At 53.1% G+C, this 26,338-nt stretch overlaps 1 protein-coding gene across 1 annotated transcript in view; it reads right to left on the bottom strand.

The window, feature by feature from the left end:
* Positions 1-24,433, bottom strand: part of CDH22 (cadherin 22) — an 85,136-nt gene extending 60,703 nt beyond the window's left edge. Inside the window, exon 1 of the mRNA XM_054845700.1 lies at positions 23,988-24,433. The gene's annotated coding sequence lies outside the window, so the exon portion shown is untranslated. The remainder of the gene's footprint in view (positions 1-23,987) is intronic.
* Positions 24,434-26,338: the final 1,905 nt, after the last annotated feature.

Raw genomic sequence — 26,338 nt, 5'->3', positions numbered from 1 at the left:
GACTGGACACGTACAAACCCGTTTTATCACACTTACGTGGATATATTGAAGACACATTGAACAAGATGTAGCGCACCATCGCCACAAAAGGTATCTCTCCAATTTCTCACATCTGGGAAATTTGTGGCTATTCTGGAGTAAGTTCCCCAGACAGCGAGAGGTGTCAATAAACTGACCAGCACAAGCTGTGCCAGAGCAAGAGCTGCAGGCCAGCACCCAGTCCAAAAGCGTGGGAAGAACACCCTATCCAGTATCTCTGCCCTTGCCACACCGCAGCACTTTTGTGGGTAACGCCTCCAGATGTGTCCAAAGTCCAAGTACCAATGGGTTGTACCTGGTAAATGCAACTGCCAGAAAGGGAACTTGACAAATAGTCTACTTGCACATGTTCTCAGGGACTACTGCGTAAGCAGAGCCTTGGGCAGAGGCAGTTACCAGCTGCTGAAGTCTCCCACTCTGCCCACCCTGACGCTCTCTCGTTGCCACCCAGGCTGTTCCACACGGGTTTATAAAGCCCTGCCAGAAGCTTGACAAGGCAGCAACGCCACTGCCAGAGAGCAACTCTGCAACCACTGAAGACCTCCTGAACATGTGGGGAGGCTGCAAGTCAGCCCAACAGTGCAAATCCAGGCACCACGAGTAACGTCGGCATCCAAGGGCGCCGAGCCGGCAGGAAGGCAGCACGCTGTCTCCAGCACGCAGTGCTCGGGCACACAGCTGGCAGACAGCATCAACACCGGCTCCGTGAGGGCAGCAGGAGCCATCCTCCTTCCTCTCCTCGCATCGTTTCACACCTGAGTGGCAGCTGCGAGCTGCCGATTTCCTCCATGACCTGACTACCCGAGCCACGTCCTGGGGCCAGCTGTACGCACGCAGGGATGGCACTGCTACTCACTGGGGAAACAGGCACCGTGCCTCTTCTTTCAGCCTTGCCAGAGTTACAGCATATAAACGGAATAGCTAAATCCCAAACAGTATCAATAAACCAGTAAAAGCAACAATTTCAATGCACGCACTAAAGCAAGGTAGAGAAGAGAGAGAGGGCAAAAGATGCCGCAGCGGGCAAGCGCAGCTCCAGCAGAGCTGCTCCCCGGCTGGCAGACAAGCTGGCCCACAGTTCCCAAGGCAACTTGATCAGCCCTGTTGCATCTGAGCACTCCACAGAGCAGCTACTGCCACGGAGAGGAGAGTCCCGCTGAGCACGCATGGGCTGGGCTGCCGTTGCTGTGGGAACCACAACCTTGTGTTTAGAGTCTCAGCCATTACACCGCTTTTTACATTTAACAGATTTCTCATCTCATTGCTACGTCTGAACTAATGTGGTTTGCTGGTGGCTGCCTCACGTGTCCAAAGTTCAGCTACATTCAGCTGAGCTGTTTGCAAGCTCTTCCTACGGGCAGCAACGGAGGCGGTGTAACCCAATTCGCCTCGATACACCTCTAAGAGGCTCAGTCCCAGACTGCAAAGCCAATCTATCCAGCCTATTGCGGGCACCAGCCCTTGGGACGAAGAGCCACCTACAAACACTGACCCAGAGACACATCTGTGGCAAGGCTCATTGCCACAAACTGGATTCTTCTCCACCCATAAATTCCCAGCCTGTTTCTCTTCTGTCACGGCTTCAGGCCACAGCTAGGGTCAGTGCCATCTCTCTCCTCAGCGAGCACACCTTTCTGGCTGTCACATCACAGACCTCTTCCAGAGGCAGCGGACCCAAGAGCCCCAAGTTCTGCTCGTGCCCTTGCAGCAGCCTGCATATGCTGCAGTAGGATTCAAAGTACCCCAGGGCTGCAAAGCGCCACAGAAGGTCCTGTGCGCAGGAACCAAGACTAGCACAACATTTATTTCCCCATATTATTGAAGACCTTTCACCAACAGCCGGAAGTGCCACTTCTCTCTGCCACACGTGAGTGGCGGAGCCATAAATAACTAGTGGGAGCTGCTGCTGCAGCCAGACCCAGCCCGCAGCACAGCATCCCAAGCAGGCAGCAGCACATGGCTCCAGGTGCGCAGCACACACGCACCCAACGCGGCAGCGTGCCCAGGCGCTTGCTGTGCCAGGCAGGCTTTCATGCATGCAGTGAAGCACCAGACTTTCGCACCACCCTGGGCCCAGGGTGATGCCCCCTCTCCCGCTGCTCTGTCATCCCCGTTTCCCAACTATCAGCACAACTCCCTCCCTCTCCCCACAAGAGCTTGTGCAGTTTGTCGGTGTGTATTTGGCACAGCCATACTGTACATCATGTTGACAGTGGAAATTACATCCTGAGCTTATGTTTTACACTGTGCTCTGTCAGAACTCACCGCAGCCCAGTGATCAGGACAAATTGAATAGCATCCCATCCGTGTCAATATTTATTTCATTTTACAAATGTAGGCTGATGCAGGGGAAAGCAAGCAGGGGGAGGGGGAACACACAGGCAGGCAACAGCACACAAAGACAGCACTGCCCAATACATCACAGTCCTGCACCTCCAAACTGCACTATTGCCCAGCGCAGGTGCAGTCCCAGAGCCGGGGCAGCGGTGCCCCAGCAGCGCAGGGAGGGGTGATCCCAGCCAGAGGCCAGGTGAGCGCCCCGGGAGCTCTACGGGAAGGACTGCCACACCAGTACTGTTCCTCTTGGACAAGCCCTTATCATCAGCAGAAACTGCAGAGCTCTCCATCAGCTACAAAAGATGCAAAAGAGCAGAAGAAGAGCCCTCCCTCCTCGACCCCAGCTCGCTGCAGGAGCTAACGCAGGCCTGGATGCACAGTGTTGGCTCTTAGCACTTCTCAGCAGAGTTGCATGAACAGCCTTGCATGCAGAAGCCCACCCTCACAGCTGAAAACTGGGAGCTTGTGGACTCTTGTGCTACCAGACAGTTGCTCCTCACACTGTGCTCTCCACTGGCTTCCCGAGGGCAGACCATGCAATGACAAAGGGGGTTGGGAAAGAGCTGTGGTGTGCCTGCATCCCAAGGTCTGCCTTGTTGGTCTGGAGCTGGTATCTCTTAGCGCAGTCACGAGGAAGCCATGCTGGCCCAGCACTGTTCTGTCACCTTTGGCACTGAGCATAGCTACTACACAGGGAGGGTGGAGAGAAGAGCACAGGGAGAGGCAGGTTGGAGACGGATGCAGAGCACAGACATGGCCTTGTCAGTGGTTTGCAGCGCTGCTTCCAACAGGCATGACTACAGCACCTTTGGAGATGACACAGGACAGGAGTCAGATGGCCAAAAGCTCCTGCTAGGCTCCTCAGTGAGCAGTCAGACATGCCTCGCTGTTGGAGTGGCAAGAAGAGCACAGCTTCACACCAGCTCCTTCCCCAAACATGCAAGTGTCTAGAGACTCTCTCCAAATAGCAGGGCAGACCTCCAGCACCAACCGGACCCCTCCATTCTCTGCCCAGCACCTCCCGACCCCAGTGTGCCTTTACCTGAGATCTCAGAGGGCGAGCCCAAGGGCAGCTCTGCCACGTCCTGCACGCAGCAATAACAGCAGAGACCAGGGAGACCAGCACAGGGTCCAGCACCATCCACACGTGCCAGCTGCATCAGCCGCGAGGCAACAGCTGGGGCCACGTGCAAGCACAACAGCAGCTCTGGCGACCGCGCTAGCGCCAGCTCACAGTCTGCATCCACGGGGAACCCACCTGCCTCGCACCCGAGCGCGTGGGCGGCACGACAGCCCAGCCTCAGACAGACCTCGCTGGGAGATGGGGCAGCAAAAAGCCTGCAATTACTTCAACAGCAATTCTTCTCTAGTGCTGCCTACAGCGCAGCACACGGCGGGTAACCGCGTCTCCTCCTGTTAAACAGGATTCAAATCCACTTAATGCTCCCCTTCCTGGGAAAAGGGGAACGGTCTGGCTGGAGCATGCTTCTAGTATCTGTTGTAGGGAGGTAATATAAGTGTGGCAAGGCTGCTGCAAAGCTTTAAGATGGTTCATAATCTCCAGGCCTAGGGCTAAGACGTGAACTCAGGCTCTCTGGAGCTCACTTTCTCTACTGGATATTGTAAGACAAGATGAGGCAAAGATACTTATTTTCTTTTACAAACTTCTTGAAATCTAGATGCAAGGGAGGAGGCAATCTTCCAGACATAAGACACTATCAGCTCCAGATTAGGCCACATGGCAAGCATGCCACATGCAAGCATCCAACATCCCACCCGCTCCCTCTGACAGCGCACCTCAGTACCACACCAACCCTGGACCACTGCACCACGGCCAAGCGCCCACCTATATCCCCAAAACTTCCCACAGCTCCTTCCTAGCATCCAAGAGGTATTTTACCATTACCCCTTTGGGCTGGACAACGGAATAGTCAGAGCATCCAGTCCTCAGTCCTACAGGGAGTGCTCTGCAGATTTAAAACACAAGGGACCAACACCACAGCCTGGCTGCTGCTCCAATTCCCTCTGCACCACTGCAGTACCCACAGCCACCATAAACAAGTGTCTTTGGCTGGAATCTTTGCTCATTCGGTAAGGGACATCAGCACTGGTGAGAGCAAAGGTGTGGGACATCCACTCACGTCAGGGCAGATTATGATCATCGCCACTGCACTGCAAGTTCCCATTCCATAGCAGATCCCATCAGTGATGTGGCACTGAAGGACCAATGTTTGGCTAAAACAATGCTGGACAATGTGTCAGGATACTGTGGTGCCACAGAGAGCAACTGCAAGTTAGACAGGTTCTCTGCAAGCTCTGGAACCCCCAAAGCATCCCTCTGCTGAAATACATTCTGCAGAAGGCATGCTCTAATTCAGTGTCCTTTCCGGAATCTCGCCACATTTTGCCAATCGAGTGAGCGATGGCTAGAGATACTGATCGGGGTGGCACACAGCATCGGAGTGTGCAAATGCTGGAGATAAGTGGCCAAGGGATCCAAAACTGTAGAGGCTTTTGAAAGAAGATCTTTAAGTTACTTTTATTTTTACTTATGCAGTGAAAGGCTTGTGTAACTACAGTTACTGGATGAACATATCCCAAGCGCAGGTCCAGACTGTGCAAAGCAAAGTTTGATAGCAATCTGCCTATTGGCAAGACTTCGGCCATGATACAGAGCACAGAAGACAGGGACATAATGATAAAAATCAAGTTCTCTCACTAATGTCACCCTAGCCTCAGCTTTGACACAGGGCAGAAAGCCCATTATACTTAGTAAAAGTTTAGTCATGCTTATTCTTGAATTAAATCTCTGGGTTTCCTCTTGCTGTTTCCTTGGAATTATTCTCCCAGCAGGGGACTTCTTCCTCTGCTTTTCTTCTCAGATAAACTGGCACACAGTCCAGGTAAAGTTGTTTTTTCCAAAAGGAATTTCTACTACACAATACTCAGGACTGCATGAATAAACATCCATTTTCTCCCTTCTTTTTAAGTTACTTTAAGTTTAATTATTGTCGCCTTTGATGGTGCCTCGAGAAATTCTAATAGAAGAGTGCAGCAACTGTCAGAGCAGGAATTATTCACAACCTTTTGACTTCTCATGTTCAGTCACTTTCTGCTATCAGACACACTGGGAGGAACAGTATTTGTTAAAGCTCTCACACAAGCATTATTTGGAAAAAAAGTATTTTCAAAGTTCAGGAGATTTTTTCCTCCAAATCTTCTTTGGTCCAAGTTTCAAAGAAATTTTAATTGCAAAGAAAATCTCAAAGTCTGCCTTAGGGAAGAGGGTTTTACAGCCATAACGGTCTCGCTCTGCAGCAATTCTTTTCCAAATATGGAATTTTCATGCCTTGTCTACGTGAACACAATACTTTTAATTTGCCTTTAAAAACAATCTGAGAGGAGGTGGAAGCAAGGGCATCTTCCTGTGGCCATGAATACATACACGATTCCCCCTGCCCAGGCCTGGGAGAAACCACCTCTAAGCCAAGAAGGAGCAAAAAGCATGGAGCCGCTCTGCACTGAAACACATCTGGAGGCTGGAGCACAGCTGGCTGCATCGAGCGGAGCAAGCTGTACCAGCAAGGCCCACGGATCTGCACCAATCCCCAGAGAAGGAGCCAGCTGACCACAGCTCTCAGGAGGCTCTGACTAACCAGGCAGAGCAATCAGCCTCCAGGACAAGCTGCTGTCCCAGCTGAGCATGCAAAAGCTCTGCCTCCGAGTGCCAAGGAGGCGAGTCAGATAGATGGGAGAAACCACAGCACCAGAGAGGACTGCTGTCCACATCCAGAGCCTAGGAACTGCTTGACCCCAGAGACAGCAGCCACTGCTCTGCTATGCCATTTGTGGTTTCCACTTTCTGAATTTCACCCTCCGAGGTCCCTTCCTGCCATTCAGCACGGGGACTGCAAGTGCTTGCACTGCCCATCCATTACACACCAGCTCTGCCAGTCCCTCCTGCTCCCTGGACATCCCCATTGCTCCCCTCAGGATCCTGCTTGCTGCACTTATTCATAGAATCTTTAAGGTTGGACAAGATCTCTAAGATGATCAAGTCCAACTGTCAACCCACCACCACCATGCCTACTAAACCATGTCCCGAAGTGCCATGTCTACACATCTTTTGAACACCTCCAGGGATGGTGACTCCACCACCTCTCTGGGCAGCCTGTTCCAATGCCTGACTACTCTTTTGGTGAAGAAATTCTTCCTAATATCCAATCTAAACCTCCCCTGATGCAACTTGAGACCATTTCCTCTTGTCCTTACGCTAGTTACTTGGGAGAAGATACCAACACCCACATGCAACACTCAGCACAGCTTCAAAGGAGCAGCAGCAGCAGGTGTTTCCCTCCTGCTTCTGAGAGGGGAGGTCTCCCTAGCCCCACAAATCCCCTGGGTGTCCAGCAGCTCAGGGTACACCCATCAGCACTGGCACAGCTGAACACAAAGACGCTGGCGTAGAGCAAAACATCTGCAGCGCAAACTCCTGCTGCCACCCCACCGAGCCCCGTGCATCAGGAGTGCTGGCATCTCCAACCCTATGGAAGAGAGAAGGCTGATCCCAAGGGATGATTCAAGGGACCACAGGCAAGTCATTCTTTCCTGTGAACCTGACAAACTGCCTGAAGTGCTAGCAAAAAAGCAAAACAAAGCACTTGAGCACTCAGATCTGACAGGGCATGGCTAGCCTTTCCTTTGCATAGGAAAGCCGTACGCTGCTAAGCGCTGTGCGTGCCAGGACCCACCAATTGCTTCAGCAGAGACAGAAAAACGTGACCTATCTGTCCGGCTTCTCAAAGGCTTGTGACCAGAATCGTTAACAGAGGCAGAAGAATCAGTTCTCAACAGCTGAGGGGAGATGAAAAAAAAATATCAAGAGGGGAGACAGAAAAACAACCAAACAAAAAAGAGAAGCCCCATTGCCACAAGACCAAATCTGATATAAAAACTGAAAGGGAGAAAACAAGCAATGTGTTCAGTCATGACCTGGCAGAAAATGACAAGGGACCCCATGGAGGAAGCAAAAACCATAAATTACAGGCGATTATCTTAGTCAAGGCTACTGCAAGAAACTTCTGAAGAACTGGACTGAGCCAGGGGACTGGCCAAGCAGGAACTGGAAGGCAGTGTCCAATTGGCGTTAACACCCAGCTGAAGCCGAAAGAGAGCATGTGAAGGAGACCCTATCTCTGGCTGCCCAGGAGGACAAGGTGACATTGCTACTCCTCCAACGTTTGCCTGCAACAATGGACACTGGAGCCATCACGCTTCCTGCACATCCTTGCCCCAGGTTTGGCACTACCACCACAGAGCAGCAGAGGTCCTTTGCCCCCGCAAGCCAAGGGTTAGCAGTGCTGGTCATGGGGGGATGTCCGCAGCCATTGCAGCATCCCTGTCAACTGCTGGGGTGAACAGAGTTTCTCTTGCTGTGGAGAGAAAGCTCCGAAGTTCAGAGCAGGTCTTTAATTTTAGGATCTGGATAGATAGCCGCTTGTGAAAATCATCCCCTTACAAACGCCCTGTACAGAGTCAGAAGTTGCATTCCCAACAGCCTTGCATCTTTTATGCCCCACTACTTCCTACGGAGCCAGAAATGCTCCACACAACAGGGCGGAGAACCCCCTACAAGCCACCACCACCAGAGCTGATCCCCACGGTACAGCCCAAGGACACACAGGAACCACCATCGCTCCCCTCCGTGCATCCTGCTGCCACTTCTTTGGGCCCTGGGGGGCAGAAGTGACAAGAAAGGAAAGGCACGAGCACTGGACTGCCCAAAGCTGATAGCCCAGACAAGTGGGCATCTGGACAGGAGTTAAAGGACAGATTAAAATAAAATAAAAAACACAAAAGGAATTCTTACACTTTGACAAATGTGGAGGGAATTGGGTTCTTTTAATCAAATGTTTGGCAGATGCATGAATTATTTATCATTCAATATTGTGTGATTAAATGGAAAATTGAAGATGTTCAGATGTTCGCAGCTTTCTTGCCTGCCACTTTCCACCTCTCCTGAAAGTCTCCCCAAATTCCTATACTATACTGAGCCAGGAGGGTTCAAAGAAACCTCCTTCAATTTGCTGCTCAGGGTTCAAGGTCAGGCTCAGACTCAGTCCTCTGGTTAAATAAATACCATGACAGGCACATGGTGCTTTCAGGAAGGTCTTGCTGCTGCTCACTCTTCTTCCCTGTACATTTTAATCCTCCTGGCAATTTTGTCCCTGGAAATCTCTCAGTCCTGGTGATAGGAGACACATGACCCCTCTGTACAGAGCACAGGAGACCAGGGAAGTCTCTCTGGGTGGCAGCACGCTGTCATTTTGCAACTAAGACCAAGTCAGCATAGGATCACTCCCGCTGAAGTGGGGAGGTCACGAGGGAGGACAAGAGAGCAGTGAAAAAGCAGGATGAGAGCTGGGGGAATTGCACCACTGGTCTCACACCCGCAGCTGGAGCAGCACTTTTTTCCCGGTGTGACAGGACAATCGAGTCATGCACAGCTCACGTTAGAACCAGGCGCCAACTTTCTGTTGCAGGTACCTCAGGCCAAAAGCAGCCTGAAGAGGCAAGTGGCTTCCTCAGCACCTCAGGACAAGGTCTGCAGCAATAAACAGCTGTCACAAAGGTGGAAGAATAGAGTAATTAGTCTCTTTAATGACAATTTCAGTCTGATCTTTCACACTTAAGAAAACTGTTACGATGATTTTCTTATTTTCAGAGGAGCTCATTAAATAAGAACTAGAAACAAGACAGTATAACGGATAAGAAAGTTATCTCTGCAACGATACTCTGTCAAAATCCACTGCTCTGCATCTGCACTCCTCAGCCACCCAGGCTACCAGACCTACCCGTGGCATCCGTGCCGTAGCCAGAGCACGATGCAAGCACACGTCACTCCCAAATGCACCATCATCACCATCAACCACCCGAGCAATACCGTCCTACCTAAACACAAGCTTTTCTGGCATGTAGGAAAAAAAAGACTCCAGCCCCAAACCTTCTGGCTCTCCAGAAATTCCTGAGCAAACACACTGGGGAGAAAGGAAGGAATCTTGGTTCCACAGAAATTCAGGAACCTGAAGCTGAATGTTGCACAGCCTCATCCCCCAAACAGGAAGCAAATACGCTTTACTAAGATGCAGCATTGCTCAGAAAAATCCACCACAGTTGGCAAAAATCCTACATGGGTAACACGTTTTGGCCAAGTCTATTCGAAAGTCTGTGTCTCCAGAAGCAGCACAAGAACTGAGCCACTGCACACCCCTCAGGGCTGCCCCAGGCAATCAGAGCCCTGCCAGGTCCCTCCTTGGGTCCCTAAGGCTGCACTTTGTGCGGAAACAGGCCAGTAGTGAGCAGATGTTCTTGAGAAAGGGCACCAGAGCTTCCCAGACTCAGAAGAGCCTCTGGATGGTCACCCAGGTAGAGACTCATTCGAAGCAAAGCCCACCTCCCCTCACAAAGCACAACCAGGAGGAATCTGACCCTCTTGCTGGGCCAGGGACCTACACGCTGGAGCGGATGGGCAAGCAATCCTCACAGCACACAGTTCACCAAGGACCTGTAGATAAAGGCTTTCTCCAGCCTACAACAGACTAAGATTATGACCTCCTTGTAGGCAACTTGCAGACAACAGCAACAGGCTAAATTTTGCATTTGCTCATTAATGATAGATGCATTATTTATTTGGAATAATCTGTTTCATTCTACTAATTACATCACCACTACTAGCTTCTGATGATGCACAGCACTCGGAGTCACATCCCACGAGTCAGACCCCGTCCAGAACAACACGAATCACAACCGCCAGCATCACGGCTCGGCGGCGTTAAGTGCTATTTCACTTCCCCAGGAAAACCAGGCAGGTTTTGCCAAAAGCTGCTCAGTGCCTCGCAGACACCACAAAGTCACATATGCTCTGGATGACCAACATTTGGCACTCCTGCACACTGCCAGTTGTCCCCCAAGGGCTCGCTTGGTTCATTGAGCAGACACTGGCACAGCTTTTGCGCTCCTCCCGCCCCGAGTCCTTCTTGCACTCACAACCCACCCTCCCAGCTGCAGGAAGAGGTAAACATCACCAGTTTGTGCCAAATCTATCAGCCAGGTCAGTGCTGCCCCAGTGCTCATGGCCCCAGCAAGCCCCCACCGTCGCTGCCAGGGTGAACACCCCACTGATGAAAATCCTCATGGAAACTGGTCTCCCCCCAGGGCAGAGTAGCCCCTTCTCCCCCTCTTGCCGCAGCCCTGAACATTTCACCTCCACCCCTCCAGGCACGCAGCTGAAGGCAGAGGTGCCCCCGTACCACAGCTACGCAAGCAAAACCAAGCAAGGGACAAACCCCTGTCCCCGGAGGGACCGGTCCCTCAGGAACGGGGCTGAGTCAGGATGGGAACCCCTGGAGACAAGGATGGGGAGGCTGTCTCCCCTGGGGCCCTGCGTGGCAGAACTGCTACACATGGCTGCACTACAGACAAAACTTCAATTGAATGCAAAACCAGAAGCTTTTAGCATCCTGTCTGGTAGAATCAAATTTTTATATCCTTCCATGCCCGGTAAATTCTGTTCACAAAGAACAAGAAAAAAAAAGGAAGTAAAAGCCTTAATAAATGCTGGAAGAGCAGGGAGCTCACACCAACTCCCAGCCCAGCGTAGCTCCTGGATAATCTAGGCAATAGTTTATTTTTCTCTCCAGTATCATTTTCCCAGCTTGATCTCTACTGTCGCAGTATGATGGTTTCACCCCATTAGCCTTGCTTAAAAAAGTGATCCCAGGACTGTGAGTGTTATTGCCCACATAAATCAGGAGGCTTTGAATACGGAGCACCTTTAAATAAACAGCTGATGGAAGTGAAGTTCCGGGATCATTATTAATAGCTTTTCATTTCTGTGTCCGCTGTGCTGTGACATTCTTTCCCAGCAGAAAGCCTCTGCTTCCTATCCCCAGTACATCTGATCCCACGAGTCCTCCAGTCAGAATGAATGACTGTACCTCTGTGTTAATTGCATAGCCCGTTCCACAAACGGAATACTAATATTAACTAGCAAGAGGAGGAGAGTTTGCAGAGCAGAAGCGATGGGACAGTTTGAAGAGAGGCATGCCAGCCCCACTGCCTTCCCCGTGCACGCAGGTGAGGAGTGCTGGTCCTCTCGCCTCCCCTTAAGGAAGGGCAGATCCTGGCTCTTCCAGCACAGACCAGTAAACGCTACAACAGGCGACAAGGCCCTGCTCCGTTTCCGTCCTGTCTGCCCCGGGAGCGTGCCCTGCACTGGCCAGACAGACCCAGGCTTTCCCTACTCTGACAACTCCATCACACTTCTCACGTACCGCCCACAAGCGGAACGATGCCTGCCACCGTCTGTATCGCAAGCATCTCCTGGTTGAGTCCAACGGGACACAGACAGACCCTCAGAGAGGCAGCCCCGTCAGTACTTATAGGTGCTGTTCAAAGACTTTACCTGGCCAGGTCCAGACAGGATGCACATTTCTTGGAGGACTTTAAGAGGAAAAAAATTAAAGCGTTAAATCCATCTCCTGATTCTGAGTCCTTTTCTAGCTAGAGCCTGAATCTTGATGGACTAGCACAGCAGAGCCATGTCCATATGAACAACCAAGAACACCGTAGCTTTCTGGATATGATTCTGCAAGCAGCTACAGTACTAGCCTTCCCTCTGCAAGAAACTCAGACCACTTTGTCAGGTGAAAGAAAAAAAACATATGTGATTCCTCCTCCACTTCCTCCAGCGCTGTATTTGCAGACTGTGCACCTGCATCCAGCAGCCACACAGGACCTTTAAGCAAAGGAAATGTAGTGGACACCACTTATGCAAAACAAGACAGCCTCAGCGTGTCATGCTGCTTTCCAACCACCAGACTTCAGCATCCTATTGAAGCATCAGCTCTCAGCAGAGGCCAAATGTGCAAATTGCAGTTGAAAAGGAGAACATTTCTGAAAGCTCAAAGCACGTGAACACAGCAGACTAGAACAGAATCCGCAAGTAGCTTCACTTTAATGTCACTACCAAACCAACGGCACAACGAGGAAGGGACAGACTGGGAGCTCTGAACAACCACTCTGCTCAGCACAAGTGATAAAGGGAGATTAATTGGCCAATTCCTCAATCAGGCAGAAGGGTTCAGGGCTTTGGTGTAAAACTCCATCAAACAAGACCGGCATCTTCACTTCTGACATTCCAGGATGGACGCGGGACACGCTGTGGGGTTTTGTACAGGTCATATTTCACAATCGAGCCCTTTGCCTCCGCCAGTCCTGGCAACAGTGAGACTGTGAGAATCTTCTCTTTCCAGCACACAGGCTTTGAAGGGTCTTTCCTGATGTATCTGCACAAAGCAGGGACCTTGGGGCCTTGTATGTAGGTTCTAATGTTATTATTATCAAAAGGAATAAAGAGGGACATGGTAAAGTAAGAGGCAGCAAAGCAGCCCAGGGAACAAAGGCAGAAAGAGAGAGAGAGGGAGATCACAGTAGCAACAGGGAGGACAGAAAAGCAAATGGACAAAGTGCAAGTGAAAGAATAGAGCCAAGGAGAGATATGCATACACGTGAGCAAGCGGGAGCCTGCCGGAACATGTGAGTATGCGTGCACACAGGAGGGGGAACGGAAACCCGCACGGGCAGGTGCAGTCATTTGCAGTTTGAGTCCTTCAGACCCACTGCACGTTTGCAGCCTTGCACTGCTTTGGCAAGAGGCCTCCCCCAGAACGCCCCAGTGCACGCGCAGGACTCCTGTGACCTCATTCTCTCCATCCAGCACACAGCCCAACAGCCACTTGGTACTGGTGACAGTGAAAGATCTTCACAACCAAAAAAAATGGAAAGAAGCTGGCTCTGAGCATCCTCACCAGGAGCACACACCCCTTCCCCAAAGCAGTTCCATGCTTGAGATGGGGACAACTGGCAGCACACACGTACACAGACACACTCCTGCTTCCCCACGTGCAAACACAGCTTTCTCTGGCTTTGTCATCCTCACACACCTTGTCCGTTTGCATCCTGCTCTCTCCATCACTACGTTGCAGACCCTTGCTGTCTCTCCCCTTATTCCGCAGGCTGTTTCACTCTCCACGCTCCTCCCTGGCCTGTTTCATGACAGTTACATTAGAACTCATGCACATCGCCCCAAAGTCCCCAGCGTGTGCCCGAGCAGGAACAGGTCCATCCAGAGCCCACCACCCCCAACCCAAGCAGCCGGACGCAGAAGTGCCGAAATCCTGAATTGCTCGTGCACCCTTACTCCAGCCACGCTGTGCCCCTGCACGCTGCCACACCAGGCTCCTGGTCCCCATCGCTCATTGGGAGGTGAACATTGGACTGGCTGAAGTCAACTGGGAGCCCTGCAACGCAGCCGAATGCACTCCTTCGCATCCTCCCCTCCAAATAACCACCCTTCTCAGGCTGCTGGGCTGGCAGCAGCCTCAGGCAGAGTTTGGGCATCCAAAGCCAAGTGGTGTCCAGCCAAAAAGCCATTCTCCCCCGTGTCGTACACATCTCTTGCCGCTCACCTCACCCATCAGTTCTCACAGTGAGTTGACACCGAAACATGCAGTCCCTGTGATTCAAAAACAGAACCACAAGACACAGCTGCTCTGAGCAGGGCTGATACCAAATTTTTGAGAGGTTCAGGACTGAGCCAGACACAAGTACTGTGTCTGTGCGATCCTCAGCCCCTCGCAAGCGTTAGCTCATGAGACAGCTTTCCTCATCTTGGTGCACAGATAGACCTCACACACAAAGCCAGATAAAACATATAAACTTATCAAACACTTCATGCACCGGCTAGAAAAGTAGAAAGAAAAACTGTCATTGCTCTTTCTAAATATACTTGGGAGGCACCAGATAGCACAGTGATGGACTAGATATAAAAAAAGATAGAGATGATTCTCAGTACCAGCCTTTGATCGCTCACAAGGGAAATGCACGTGTCACCTTGTGGAAGCCAGGACCAGACATTGTGTCCTACCTCTGCCTAAGCTCAGCTCAGCTGTGGTTTAAAGAAAAGGCTTTCCAGCCCAGTGCTTCATGGTCCCTCCCTCTCATTTCTGTTTCACAGCAGCCTTTCACAACCAGGACAGTGCTTGGTATAAGCAGCACAGGCTCAGCCGCAGGATTTTCTGGTTCTGGGACAGCCTAAGGTTTGGAAGAGACCTCCCTAGAAGCACCAAGCCTGGCTGCAGCCTGTGCCCAGGAACTGAAGGGAGATATTGAGCAGCAGCAGCCCCAGCATGGTCACAGGTCAGATCCTGTCATTGCAGCTCCACCACTGTGATGGACTGAGGCTAATTCACGCCAGCTGAGCTAGCAGCTCACTGCACACATGCAGCCCTGCTCCTTGAAGCTTGCTTTCCATCACTCAGTGTTCTCTAGCTTCTCACAACAAAACCCACACCTGGCAGCATCGCAGACAGGGGCATGCTTCTGCCCAGGACAGTCCGAGTGTGCCTTTGTCATCAGATCCACAGGACAGAGGCCACATCTCCCACTGCACTGCCCAGGTCTAACAAGGGCTCTTTTGCAAAGGGCATCAGGCACCTTCCTACAGTGCAGGCACCCCAAAGGGGCACACAATAAAAGGTGTTTAACAGTCCCTGTACGGGGTCTGGCTGGGACGGAGTTAATTGGCTTCACAGCAGCTCATATGGTGCTGTGTTTTAGGTTTGTGACCAAAACAACGCTGATAACACACTAATGTGCCATCAGGCACAGAGAAGGCATTCGCTGTTTCTCACCATGCCTGCCCTCCCCAGTAAATAGACTGGGGGTGCACGAGAGGTTGGGAGGGGACACCACCAGATGGATGACACAAACTAACCAAAGAGATATCCCATGCCATCTAATGGCACGGCAATACAAAGGGAGAGGAGGGAGCTCAGGGTGGTTAGCCACCTTTTGCTCAGGAACTGGCTGGGCATCAATCTACCCATGGAAGGCAGTGAGTGTTTGCCTTTACATCCCTTGTTTTGTTTTCTTTCTCTCTTCTTCCACTTCTCCTTCACTTAAACCATTTTTATCTTCATGCACAAGTTTGCTTGCTTTTGCACTTCCTTTCCTCTTCCCCCATCCCACTTGGGAGGGAGTGAGCAAGCAGCGGTGTGGTGCTTAGCTGCTTACCGGGGTTAACCCACAACAGTCCCAAAACACACGGCAGCACTGCTGCTGGCCACGTTCACTGCCAGAGCAGAGGAAGTCAGACAGACCCTGTTCTGAATGCATTAACCAGAAAGCAGCAGCCATGGCACAGTGAGAAGCTGCCGGTCTCCTCACACAACACTTTGAGCCTCTCAGTCCTGTGATATAAGCTCACCTCTCCTGTCCTGGAGCAGCCCAGCACCACCAGCTCATCACCTCCCACTGAAGCACCCCCCTCCATCTCAAATTCACCAAAGCACATCAACACTCTAGGTCGAAAACCAATCCAAGCCTGAACTGATGGTTCCAGCATCCTTCCCGCCAGACATGAGTCTCCCATTGCACAAAAATGTAAACAGCTTCTTCAGACAAAATCCATAAACGCTCACCTGTGGTTGCTACTCCAGCTGGGGAAGGTTCAGTGCTCGCATTTCACTTTATGCCTCAATCGCTTTGTGGTACCAAGGAAGGGAGCAGCATTGTCTGCAGCACAATAGTCAGTCCTGTAGGCAGGACTAACGATGTCAAGCTTCACAACCCCAGCACCAGCTCACAAGTTCTTGTCTGCCTTAGCTTATCCATTGCCAAGTCCTGGGCAAGGCAAAGCAAGGCCATGTCTACATCTGCAGGCTCAGCCACAGTCCCTGGTCACTCATCCCAGAGTGTGTTGAAGCCCACAGTTGCAGCCCCGGTCCGCACCTCCGTGCCTGTGGCTTGCCCACCGCCCACACACCCAGCTGATCCAGGTGCTGGCATCAACCTCTGCCATACCCACCATGGAGGCTGTTCATGTCTTGCACGGCCACCACAAGCTGGGCCAGATCAAACCCACCCAAGGGTTCACCTGAGAGATGAACTTGGGTGGCAACGCAGAGAGGAGGGATTTGGGAAGGACACGGTCACTTCTCAGCCACAGCGAGACTAGCTGTGCCATTGCCCAGTGGAGCATCCTGGTTCTAATCTCATCTCTCACAGCACCTTTCAAATTAATTCGTTAATTGGCATGTCAGGCTGTGCATATGAAACGAGGATGCATGGCTCCCTCTGCCGGCACGCGGCCCGAGGAGGAGCCCCACACCCTCTCCTCTCCAAAAAGTCAGGGAAAAGCCAGACCCCTGCCTGCTCACTGCCTGCTCGCTGCCTGCAGCTGCTCCAGGGCTCGGGGCCAGGCCCTGGGTGCCAGCCCAGCCACGCATCAGCAGCGGGCAGAGCTGACCTCACACCTCGGCGGCGGGCACCGCCAGAGCAAGCGCCAGGTCTGGCATGGGAAGGTTCCCCATCTCCTGCGGTGCAGGTGGGGATGCCCAGCACAGGTGCACCCTCCCTCTGGACAGCGTGACTGGAGCTGGAGTTTTATAGCAAAAGCATCATGTCCTTGAGGAACAGCCCAGGAGGGCTGTAGCAAACAGGTGTTCAGCTGACTTTCAAAAGTTTAAGCAGGGATGTAATTTCTTAAGGACTCTGCTGATGCTCAGCTATTCCTACCTGCTATCAAAAGGTTCAGCTGTATTTCATAAGTGGGAAGGCAGCCAAGCTCAGAAATCTGGTGAAGTCCAGCTCTTGAAGGAACCCCTCACCCATATGTCCTCGACCTTCTAGACTCTAGTGACGGGGGAAACAATTGCCTCTCCCACACATGCACAACACCATCACCAACAGCCACATGCCTTGTTGTCATGGCCATAACAACAGGGCAGAAAACATGTTTTCACACTGTTAAAAAATAGAATAATGAAAACCCAGAAGGATCCATGGGTAACTCTGGAGTTTGGTAGCAGGTGTGGGGGGGGCAGTGTCCCATCCCAGGTTAATAAGCTCATTTGCTTGCTTTTAGTACGCACCCATCTCAAACTGCTTCTCTCTAGAGAGGGTGACAGGGTGCTGGTTGTGGAGAGGAGGAGGTGCTCTGAGCTTAGGAACCACTTTTAATGACAAGGATTACTGGAGAAACAGCATTTTGGGGATTTGGGATTCCAGGAAGCAGCTGCAGTAGGAGCAGAGGGAGATAATCCCAGTGTGACAGACAGAGATGCAAGGAAGTAGGACTGGAGAAAGGAGTGCAGCATCCCCAGGAACACACAGAAGCTACTGTCTTGCACAGGGCATCCCACACAGGAGGAACAGCCATCCCACAGCAGAAAGCGGCTGCCAGAACAAGGGTCTGTCCCAAGGCTCCCAGGACCCTTCTGTCCTGGGACAGCCAGACCACAAAGGTTTCTAAGCCTCTGGAGCAGCCAAACCTTTGTCTGTCCCTCCTGAACCCTGGTCCATGTGGGGACTCAGACCCAGAGGAGCAATCTGCCCCACAGCCTGCCACCGGGCTCCCCAGCCCCCAAGTGACCCACCAGCAAGGGGAAGCCAGGCTCCGCCAGGAAGGCGGTGGGGGGCACTGAGGGGAGCAGAGCCAGGACAGGGCCTGGGGGTGGAGGATGCACATCCCGGGGTACCCAAATCCAGTGCCTCTCAGGTGGGCACGGCACCTCAGACCCTCCATAAGCTGGGGTCTGCCTGCACACAGCTCCCGAGTGCCAAACCACGGGGAAGGGCAGCAGCGGTCAGGAAAGAAGGTCAGAGCCAGATGGGTGCCACCAGCAGAGGCGGTGCTGAGTTCCCAGGTGCTGCTGTGCACCACACTGGGGGACAAGGCTTCCCTGCCTGCTCCCCACAAGCCTGTGGCTGCGGCACACAGGAGGGGCTGCATGCTGTAAGGCACCCAACACACCTCATCTGCAAGAGGGAGCTCTCTCCTGCCAGACCAGCATCGGGACCGTTTCACACACTCCAGCTCTGACTCAGTTTTACAATCAAAACCTCAGAGAAATGCTAGCTTACCAAAGCAGTGCTTAAATCCTGTGCTTGCTCCTGCAGCTGCTGTTTCCAAAAGTCCCACTCCTCACCCTGCTGGGCGTACACACCTCTCCCCATCCATGTGCACACAACTACCTGCCTGTGCCCACACTCACACATAGGCTGCTGCTAAAAGGGGTTCAAAGTGTTTGAGGCTCCATTTATTGCCCAAGATGTTTCTATGGCGACTCCCTTCACATCCCATCATTGGCTGCAGAAAGCTTCTGCCCATCAACAGCTTCAGGTGAGTTGAGGGCCTCAGGCTTCAAGTCACCTGCAGTTGTTAATGCCACCAGCTACTGTTAATTAGGAAGAGATTAACAAAAACCCACCTGAAGTGGCAATGGTGAGTGAGGCAATGTCAGCAAGTAAAGAGGAGTGATCTCCTGTCTCCCTTCCCGTGGTGTTCTCTGGAGTATTGTAGCAGGGAGGAGCAACAAAGAGGGGTAAGGAGTATCTGCAAAAAGGTGCTGGACAAACAGTTCTGCTTTCACGATTCCCTGGAAGGACTTCCCAGTCAGCAAGGCTCACACAACTGCTGAGGCCAGAGCACAGGACCGCTTCACCCTATGCAGTGGCTGGCCCTGGCACGCCGCTTCCTAAACCAGGGCAGGATGCTCCCAGCTCCGCTCAGTTAGCATCCGGCTAAATGATTCCGCAGGGCAGCTGCAGATCCGTGGCTGCTGCTGACAAGCACCAGGCCCAGCATCGCCTCCATCGCACCCACAGCTTCCATCACTGGCCCCTCAGGGGCAAATTCAGCGCAGGCGACAGCAGTGACAGAGCGTGTGAGACAGGCAAGGTTGCTCTCTGTGGAGCAGACCCTGCACACAACAGTTGGATAGCAGTGTTAATAGGCACCTTGCCCAGAGTCTCCATCCTGCAGCGTATGAGCTAAGGCATAGCTCTCTCACAAGAGATCTGAAATTAGGAAGCGTAGCACTGAGTAAAGTCAAAACTGAATGAGCTCTGTTGGGCTTATTTCTCCAGGCTCGTTGATGGCCATGCCAGAGCCAGAGTGAGGGCCAAGGAAGTGAGGACAAGCAGGGCAGCAGAACGGGGCGCAGCACGCAGAGAGGAGGCAAGTGCAGATTTCCCACAAACAAGAGAAGCAGGGCAGGACTGGGAATCCAGAGAAGTGCTGCCATTTGTTGAAAAAAAAGTTATTAGCTTGGAATGAGTATTATAACCTTCACTTGTGTTTAGTGAGCTGTCCTGAGATGGGGCACCCAACAGAAAGGAGACACTTTCTGCAAAACACTTTGGTTTTCAGCACTGCTTGTAGGTTTAGCACAAGTGAATGATCCAGTCCAAACCCGGCCCTTGCCAAAAGCCATGCCCAGCCCACTGAGGCACAGACCAACCCATGCACCATGAACAGTCTCTCCTCATGCTCCCACCTCCGAGTAGTGCCGTGTATCCCCTTACGTGCACCAGGTACTGTTAACGGCAAAGGGAGCTTTGCAGCTGCAGCGGGCTCCACACCCGGCTGCCACCTACCACGTGCCCACAGCGTCCCACAAGTCCTCAAAGGAAAAAAGAGAAGGTGCCGTAACCCTGGCAAAGAGTCGGAGACATCTATTTGCAGGGAGAACTCAAACCGCACTGCAAGAAGATCAGAGGAACGGCATCGCCAAGAAGAAAACCCACAGTTTCTGTAGGAAAAAGAAAGAACCTACACCCTCTGCAGGCATCCCGGCGGGCCCTGTGGGATTAGGGAAGGCACAGATTGCTGAAGAAGACACGCACTTTTGCTACCCAGACATCGCACTGTAGAACCAGCTCTGAAATGCCACCCAACAAGACTTCCCCAACAGGGTAACACAGAACTATCTCCTCTCAGCAGCAGCACAAAAGACAATGCAAAGAAAGAAAAATGAAGGAAACACTAAAGTCTGGACTAGTCTCTGTAAACAGGGTTGTTGCAAAGGATAAGACTGAAAATTACTGTAATGTGCTGCATTCCTTTTACGGACTTTGCAAATAATAAAAAGTGATGATTAAATGAAAAAGAAATTGTGAACCGGGAGGATGGGTCTCTGCAGTGGCTACCGGCAGGACCAGAGAGCCCCTCCACTGCCCCCTCCACAGCTCTCTGAAGCAGAAACCGCCCCACAAACTGGATGCAACTGCAGCTGCAGCTGCCCCACAGGGCTGAGCACGTAGTGGGCACCCAGCCCGTGCTAGGTGAATGGGTGAGTCCCAGTCCAAACCCCTGAAATGAGCTCCCCATATACCAGGTCTGCACGGGAGCAGGGAAGGCTGACAGGCAGCAATTCGCTGCCCAAACCCAGCCACAAAGCTGGGCTGGAGCAGGGACTGCGCTTCACAAGCAACACGGCTCACAGGGATGTGCAGGCATGAGCCCTGCAAATGCCAGAGCAGCCAAATCCAAGGGGCAGAGCTCTGCACCCTCACCTGCACAGGGCACAGCCCCACACAGACATCACCCAAGGAAAGGCAAAACGGGGAGAGCCCTGCCAGCTGGAGAGCAAGGAGCCGGCAAGCGCCAAGGGTGCAGGGCAGGACGCTCTCGGGTCCACAACCAGCGTCCGAGGTGAAGCTGGTTACATCCCTTCCCATCGGCCACCCTTCCCTGCAAGGAAATGCCATGGCATAAACTGGTGGTAGAGATAAAAGAGATCTGGCGAACAGCAAGGTGCTGTACACCACGTCCACCTACCACCTCAGGCAAGGAATCTTGTGGGGACTCACACCCACCTAATCTTTACATGTAATTTTTCAAAAAAGCAGATCACTCAAAATGGCCCGTGCCTCGGGGTACGTACGGACTTATCTGCAGAGAAGTGTCATTGCTTGTAAACCCAAACACAGTTGCATAACCACATAGTTAAAAGATAACGACGCAAATTCATACATGGTTGTATTCTTATGTAGAAATAGGGTTTAGCGACCTGATGCCAAAAGAACACACGTATCGCTACACTATTTCTTCTTTAATCTGTTTTTCTTTACTTTTCAAATATGGGCTTTCAAAATATAAAAATAATTATTTGAAAAATATGCAATTATACTTTAAAGGAATAACATCAGCTCAAATCCCACCTGAAGTCCATTTTTGTTTCCTAGCTTCAAGGAACAATCTAATCCTTCGAACGAAATAAAGTTCGTGGGTAGCAAAAGGGGTTTCAAACAAACAAACATTCCCCCACAATATTTGCAACCAAATTTTACTACTGTGGGCTAGTGATTAGGAGCACAAAAGTAAAATTTGCTAGGAAACAAGCCTGCTAGCTTAATATAATTTTCAAAGTGAAAAAAAAAACCAAAAAGCTGATCAGACAATACACACAACAAACAGTAAATTATTACCCTATTCTGAGAATCCTTACATACGAGCAAGGAATTATGGATTTTTCAAATATGATATTGCATTTTAAATCATGAAAATATCATATTATTTGACACAGAGCTAGGAAAAATAGGATTTTAACTGTTATTTTTAACCCACTGACAGCCTTTTCATTTTTTTTCTGGAGACCTGCTAGCTTCTTTTGAAAAAGAGTTTTAAAATTGACCTTGTTTCGGTAGCCACTTCTCTGTCCTAGGTATGAAATCACCATATCATATTATAAAGTGCCAATGCACCAAAAAGCAAAGGGCATTTTTTTTTTCTTTTTTTAGGCAGGAACAAAGCTGGCTCCTTTTACCTATGAAACAGCACATACTTTTTCTTTCACAAGCCCACCAATTTCAACATTGTATTACTCAGCAACCAGCATTTCATACAGAGACCAAGCCTCACTTGCTCTGACTCCCACCTCACTGGAGCAGAGGTGTACGCGATACAAAAGTCAGGACAGAATCTGGGGCAGCTTATTCAGATTTTAGTGGGCTCTACCCTATGCTGCACTCAGGGTACTGTCAACATTTTCAGGGATTTCATCAATGAGCAGGAGAACCACCCTTTGGCCTTGACCACAAACACACGCGGTGTCAGTACAGGAAAACCATTTCAGACTCTTGTTTCCATTTCTCTCTGCTATGTGACACCCAAAGCCAGAGAAGCAATTTATTTTCAGCATTTGAAAACTGACATACCAGGATCACGATCTCCAACCCTGATAATTGTTTGCTGCAAATACTCCTTACACAGTGCTCATGAAAGAGGTGGAGAGCATCCACCGGTCTCATAAGGGAAAACTGGCAAAGCCCAGGCTCTGCCTGAGCTGGACACGAGACCTACAAGTACAGAGACCGCAGGCTTCAGCCAGTCTCTGAACATTAGGTACTCTGAAGAGATAGAAACAGGTCCCAAAGAAACAGTCATCATCTGAGATTTCCTGGGTGGCGTGCAAGACTATGGTACTGGCTGTCGTTGCGACGCATGGTATTTTAACAGCGTAGTACCAGCCTCGTAGCAGGGACAGAGAGACACATCTCCCCATTTATTTCCTCAGGCCATACAAGCAAGCTCTGGAGAAGCAGAGCTCTGGTGGAGCCGTCCTTCTTAGCCCTCTCAGGTCCAAAGGCTTCCCTGCGATGCACTGCACTGTCTAATGAAGTTATGTCTGAACTCTGAGCCTGCCTCTCTTTGCTGCTATCTACACCATCATCCCTGTAACTGGTCTTGTTCGTGCATAAAATGAGGTTAGAAGAAAAGACAACACAGATCTCCCCAGATTGTAAGGGATGTTACAACTGTCAGAAATCAAACAAAAAAGAGAACAGAGGCATCTACTGCATCCCTCCTTCCCCTGCCGGCACGGCGAGCGACCGCAGGAGCCTGGCTGCCACAGGATGTGCTCCCAGGACGCTCAGCAAGACACACTCGGCGCTGGCAGCTCTGGGCCTGGACGAGCTGCTGTAGCTGGGCATGCAGGAGGAGCAGACGTGGCTGCAGCACTTGCTCCCAGAAGGCCTGTGCACAGCCATTTGGGAACCACATTTTAAATGAGGAAAGTGCTAGTTTTAGCACAGTTATTTTTAGTTTGTTGTTAGAAAAATGTGGCTCTGTAAAGAGAGATGTTACCCTGCCTGCTAAAAGGACTCGGGCAGGACTCCTCAGGCATCTCGGCTCACGTCCACACACCCATCCCCAAGCAAAGCCCCTGTGGTAACTAGCGTGAAGGGCTCTCGTCTCAGCAAGAAAAATGGGGAGATAGCTCTTGGGTAGGAAGGAGCCCAAAGAGGATGTTTTAAGATACCACCGGTTTAAAAATGAGCTGCAGCTCTTTAAGCACCCGAGCGCTTTAATTGAAGGGTATGCTGGAACCCTGCTGCTGACAGAGCCGGTGCTGGAGCCCTGGGCACCACACGCTAAGCACCCTGGCAGCGATGCCCAAAGGGACACAACATCTCCAGCATCACCGGCCCTCCAACACTGAAGCGACCCAGCGCTCCCGCCCCGGCGCGAATTCCGAGGCACCCCGGGGTGCCGGGGCTGTGCGGCCCGAGGTGGCGGCGACCCCGGCTGAAGCCCGCGGTCCCGGGGCGGCCGGGGGCAGGGCCGAGCCCGCACTCACCTGCGGGGAGCGCCAGCCGCAGCCCCGCCGAGCGGCGGCAAAGTTTGCGGCGCGGCGAGGGACGGAGAAGTTGGGCTCCCCCGCCGTGCCCGCCCCGCCGAGCCCGCCGCCCGCACCGGTTCTTACCTGGGGCGGCGGCCGCGGCGGCCCCCCCGCGCAGGGCGCTCGGCCTCCCGCGGCATCCTGCGCGGCACCCGGGCGGCGCGGCGCACCGGCACGGAGCGGAGCGCCCCGGCAGCAGACCACGGAGCGGTTCGCCCCGGTAGCCGAGCACGGAGCGGAGCGCCCCGGCAGCCGAGCACGGAGCGGAGCCCCCCCCACACACCCCCGGCAGCCGAGCACGGAGCGGATCGTAGCCTCGGCGCCCCGGCCCGGAGCGGATCGCAGCCTCGGCGCGGCGGGCAGTGCGGAGCCCCGACCGGCGGCGAGCGGAGCCGGCTGCCGGCACCGGGCGGGCACGGCGCAAGGCGGGGCGCGGGCGGCGGGGTGTGTGGCTGGGGATGCATGTGCGGCGAGAGCCGCCTTCCTCCCCCTCGTTTCCTTCGCTCCCTTCCTTCCCTCCTTCCCCGCCAGCCCTGCCCAGCCCAGCCCAGCCTCTGCTGGAGACTCTGAGAATGCAGCGCCGGGTCCCCGCCCGGGACCGGCCCCGGGCAGCCGGCCCTGGGGAACCTCCCCTAGACACCGGCCGCGGGGAACCGGCCCTGGGGACCCCGCCGCCGGGACCGGCCCGCTCCGTGCCTCGGGACGCGGCTCCAGGCCCTGCCCCACCCCTGCCCTCGGGACCCGCCCGGCCCCGGCCCTGGGGACAAGCCGCTCCCCCGCGGGCTGCCGCGGCCCCCGGGAGGGCGGGGAGGGGCTACACGCAAGCCTTGCGGTGTCAGCAGCCCCACGGTGCCCGGGCACCCGCGTCGCCTCCGCTGACCCCAGTCCCGTGGCTGCCCGGACACCGTCGGGAGCGGCCAGGGCCGCCCTGGAGGCAGGGAGCGAGCCGCAGCGCTGGGGGCAGGGGCAGAGCTTGCCTCCCCGGACTCAGGCCCGGCCTCTCCGAACACCCGGGGCTGAGAACGCACAAACTCTGTGCATGGGAGCGCAGCATTGGGCCGGGGTGCCAGGGCATCCAGCAGGTCAGGGAGACCCCAGCCCACCCTTCCCCAGCCCTTGAATGGGGCCAGATCCCGATGGCCCGCTGGCAGCTTGGCAGGAGCTCTGGTAGGGGCTCTGGGCATGCCGGGCAGGCTCTGGGCACCGCAAGGGCTGGAGCTGGGGCTGGCAGACCTCCCCCCCGATGTGCACCTGGGCAGCCATGGCAGCTGGCATCCTCAGCACCCACCTCAGGTCTCAGGTGCCACCTCCAGAGCCCCGCTTGAACCATGGCGGGCACCGTCCCGGCTCAGCAGCACTCTGGGGTCACAGGGGCAGGAACGGCCGCACAGCTTGCTGCCTGCAGGAGAGAGTCACATACCAGCAGGATCCACAGCGGAGCGCCAAGTTTACTGACCACTGGGCATGATCAGGATGGGTGGAAGGTGGAAGCAGGGAAGAAGCTCAAGGCTGGTGAGGCTGCAATATCATTTTGGGACAGATAAATCTGATCATGCAAGTCAGGGTTTAGCCACATCTCAGACAAACAGCCACCAGTGGGACATTTTCCAGTCTCCGCTGTCCAGGGTCTCATGTTTTACCTGAGGAAAATGCCCTCCTGCTTCCAGAGCAGTGTCTGGTACTGGGCCTTGGAGTTTGGCCCTGGAAAGAACACGAGGGAACACCAGAGAAAGGAACACCCTGTTGGTCCATGTGTGCAGTGCAGCTCCTTGTGCAAGGCAAGCAAATCTTCTGCATGGCCAATACAGGCCAAGAAACAGTGGTAACCCAGCAGCAGGTTATCCACAAACCACCTGGGTCTGGTGCTTCCTGCACAGGCAGGTGGCCTGCAGATCAGGGAGAGGCGGATGGAAAGCAAAAGAGAGAGGTTTATAACCACAGCATGAATCCAGGAGGAGTGACTCCTCCGTTCCAGGGCCAACAGACAGGCAGGGCACGGATCCAGCAGCGGGCTCAGGCAGCTGTCCTCCCCACCTTTGCACTGGCTGGCACAAGGCTTCCCATCCTCATACTGCTGCAGGACTCCCACCCTCAAAGGCCACTGGGGCCCTGAAGGAGACCTAGGAAATGCTCCATATCCGCCCCTTCAGTCATGGAAGCATCTAGAAATATCCTCAGTCCCAGTGTGAGAGCGAGAAACCTCCCAGCTGCAAGCACTGCTGCCAAAGTAGATCCCACTTGTGCCTGATGCTCTTGTAGGGAAAGGAGCAAAGCGTGGAGCACAGCTGCTCCACTGTCTGCAAACAGAGACCTTGCTCGGTGCCAGTCTAGCCCTGGGACAGCTGCTAGGCTCTTGTGCCAGCATTGACACAGGCACTGGGAACACCCGGCTCCTTTCCCTGGGACAGCCAAGAGGCTGCCTCTCACAGTGCAGT

Source organism: Grus americana, chromosome 17 (assembly GCF_028858705.1).
Source record: "Grus americana isolate bGruAme1 chromosome 17, bGruAme1.mat, whole genome shotgun sequence".
Classification (NCBI taxonomy): domain Eukaryota; kingdom Metazoa; phylum Chordata; class Aves; order Gruiformes; family Gruidae; genus Grus; species Grus americana.
Note: the sequence above shows the minus strand (reverse complement) of the source record. Positions and strands in the feature narration are given on the sequence as shown.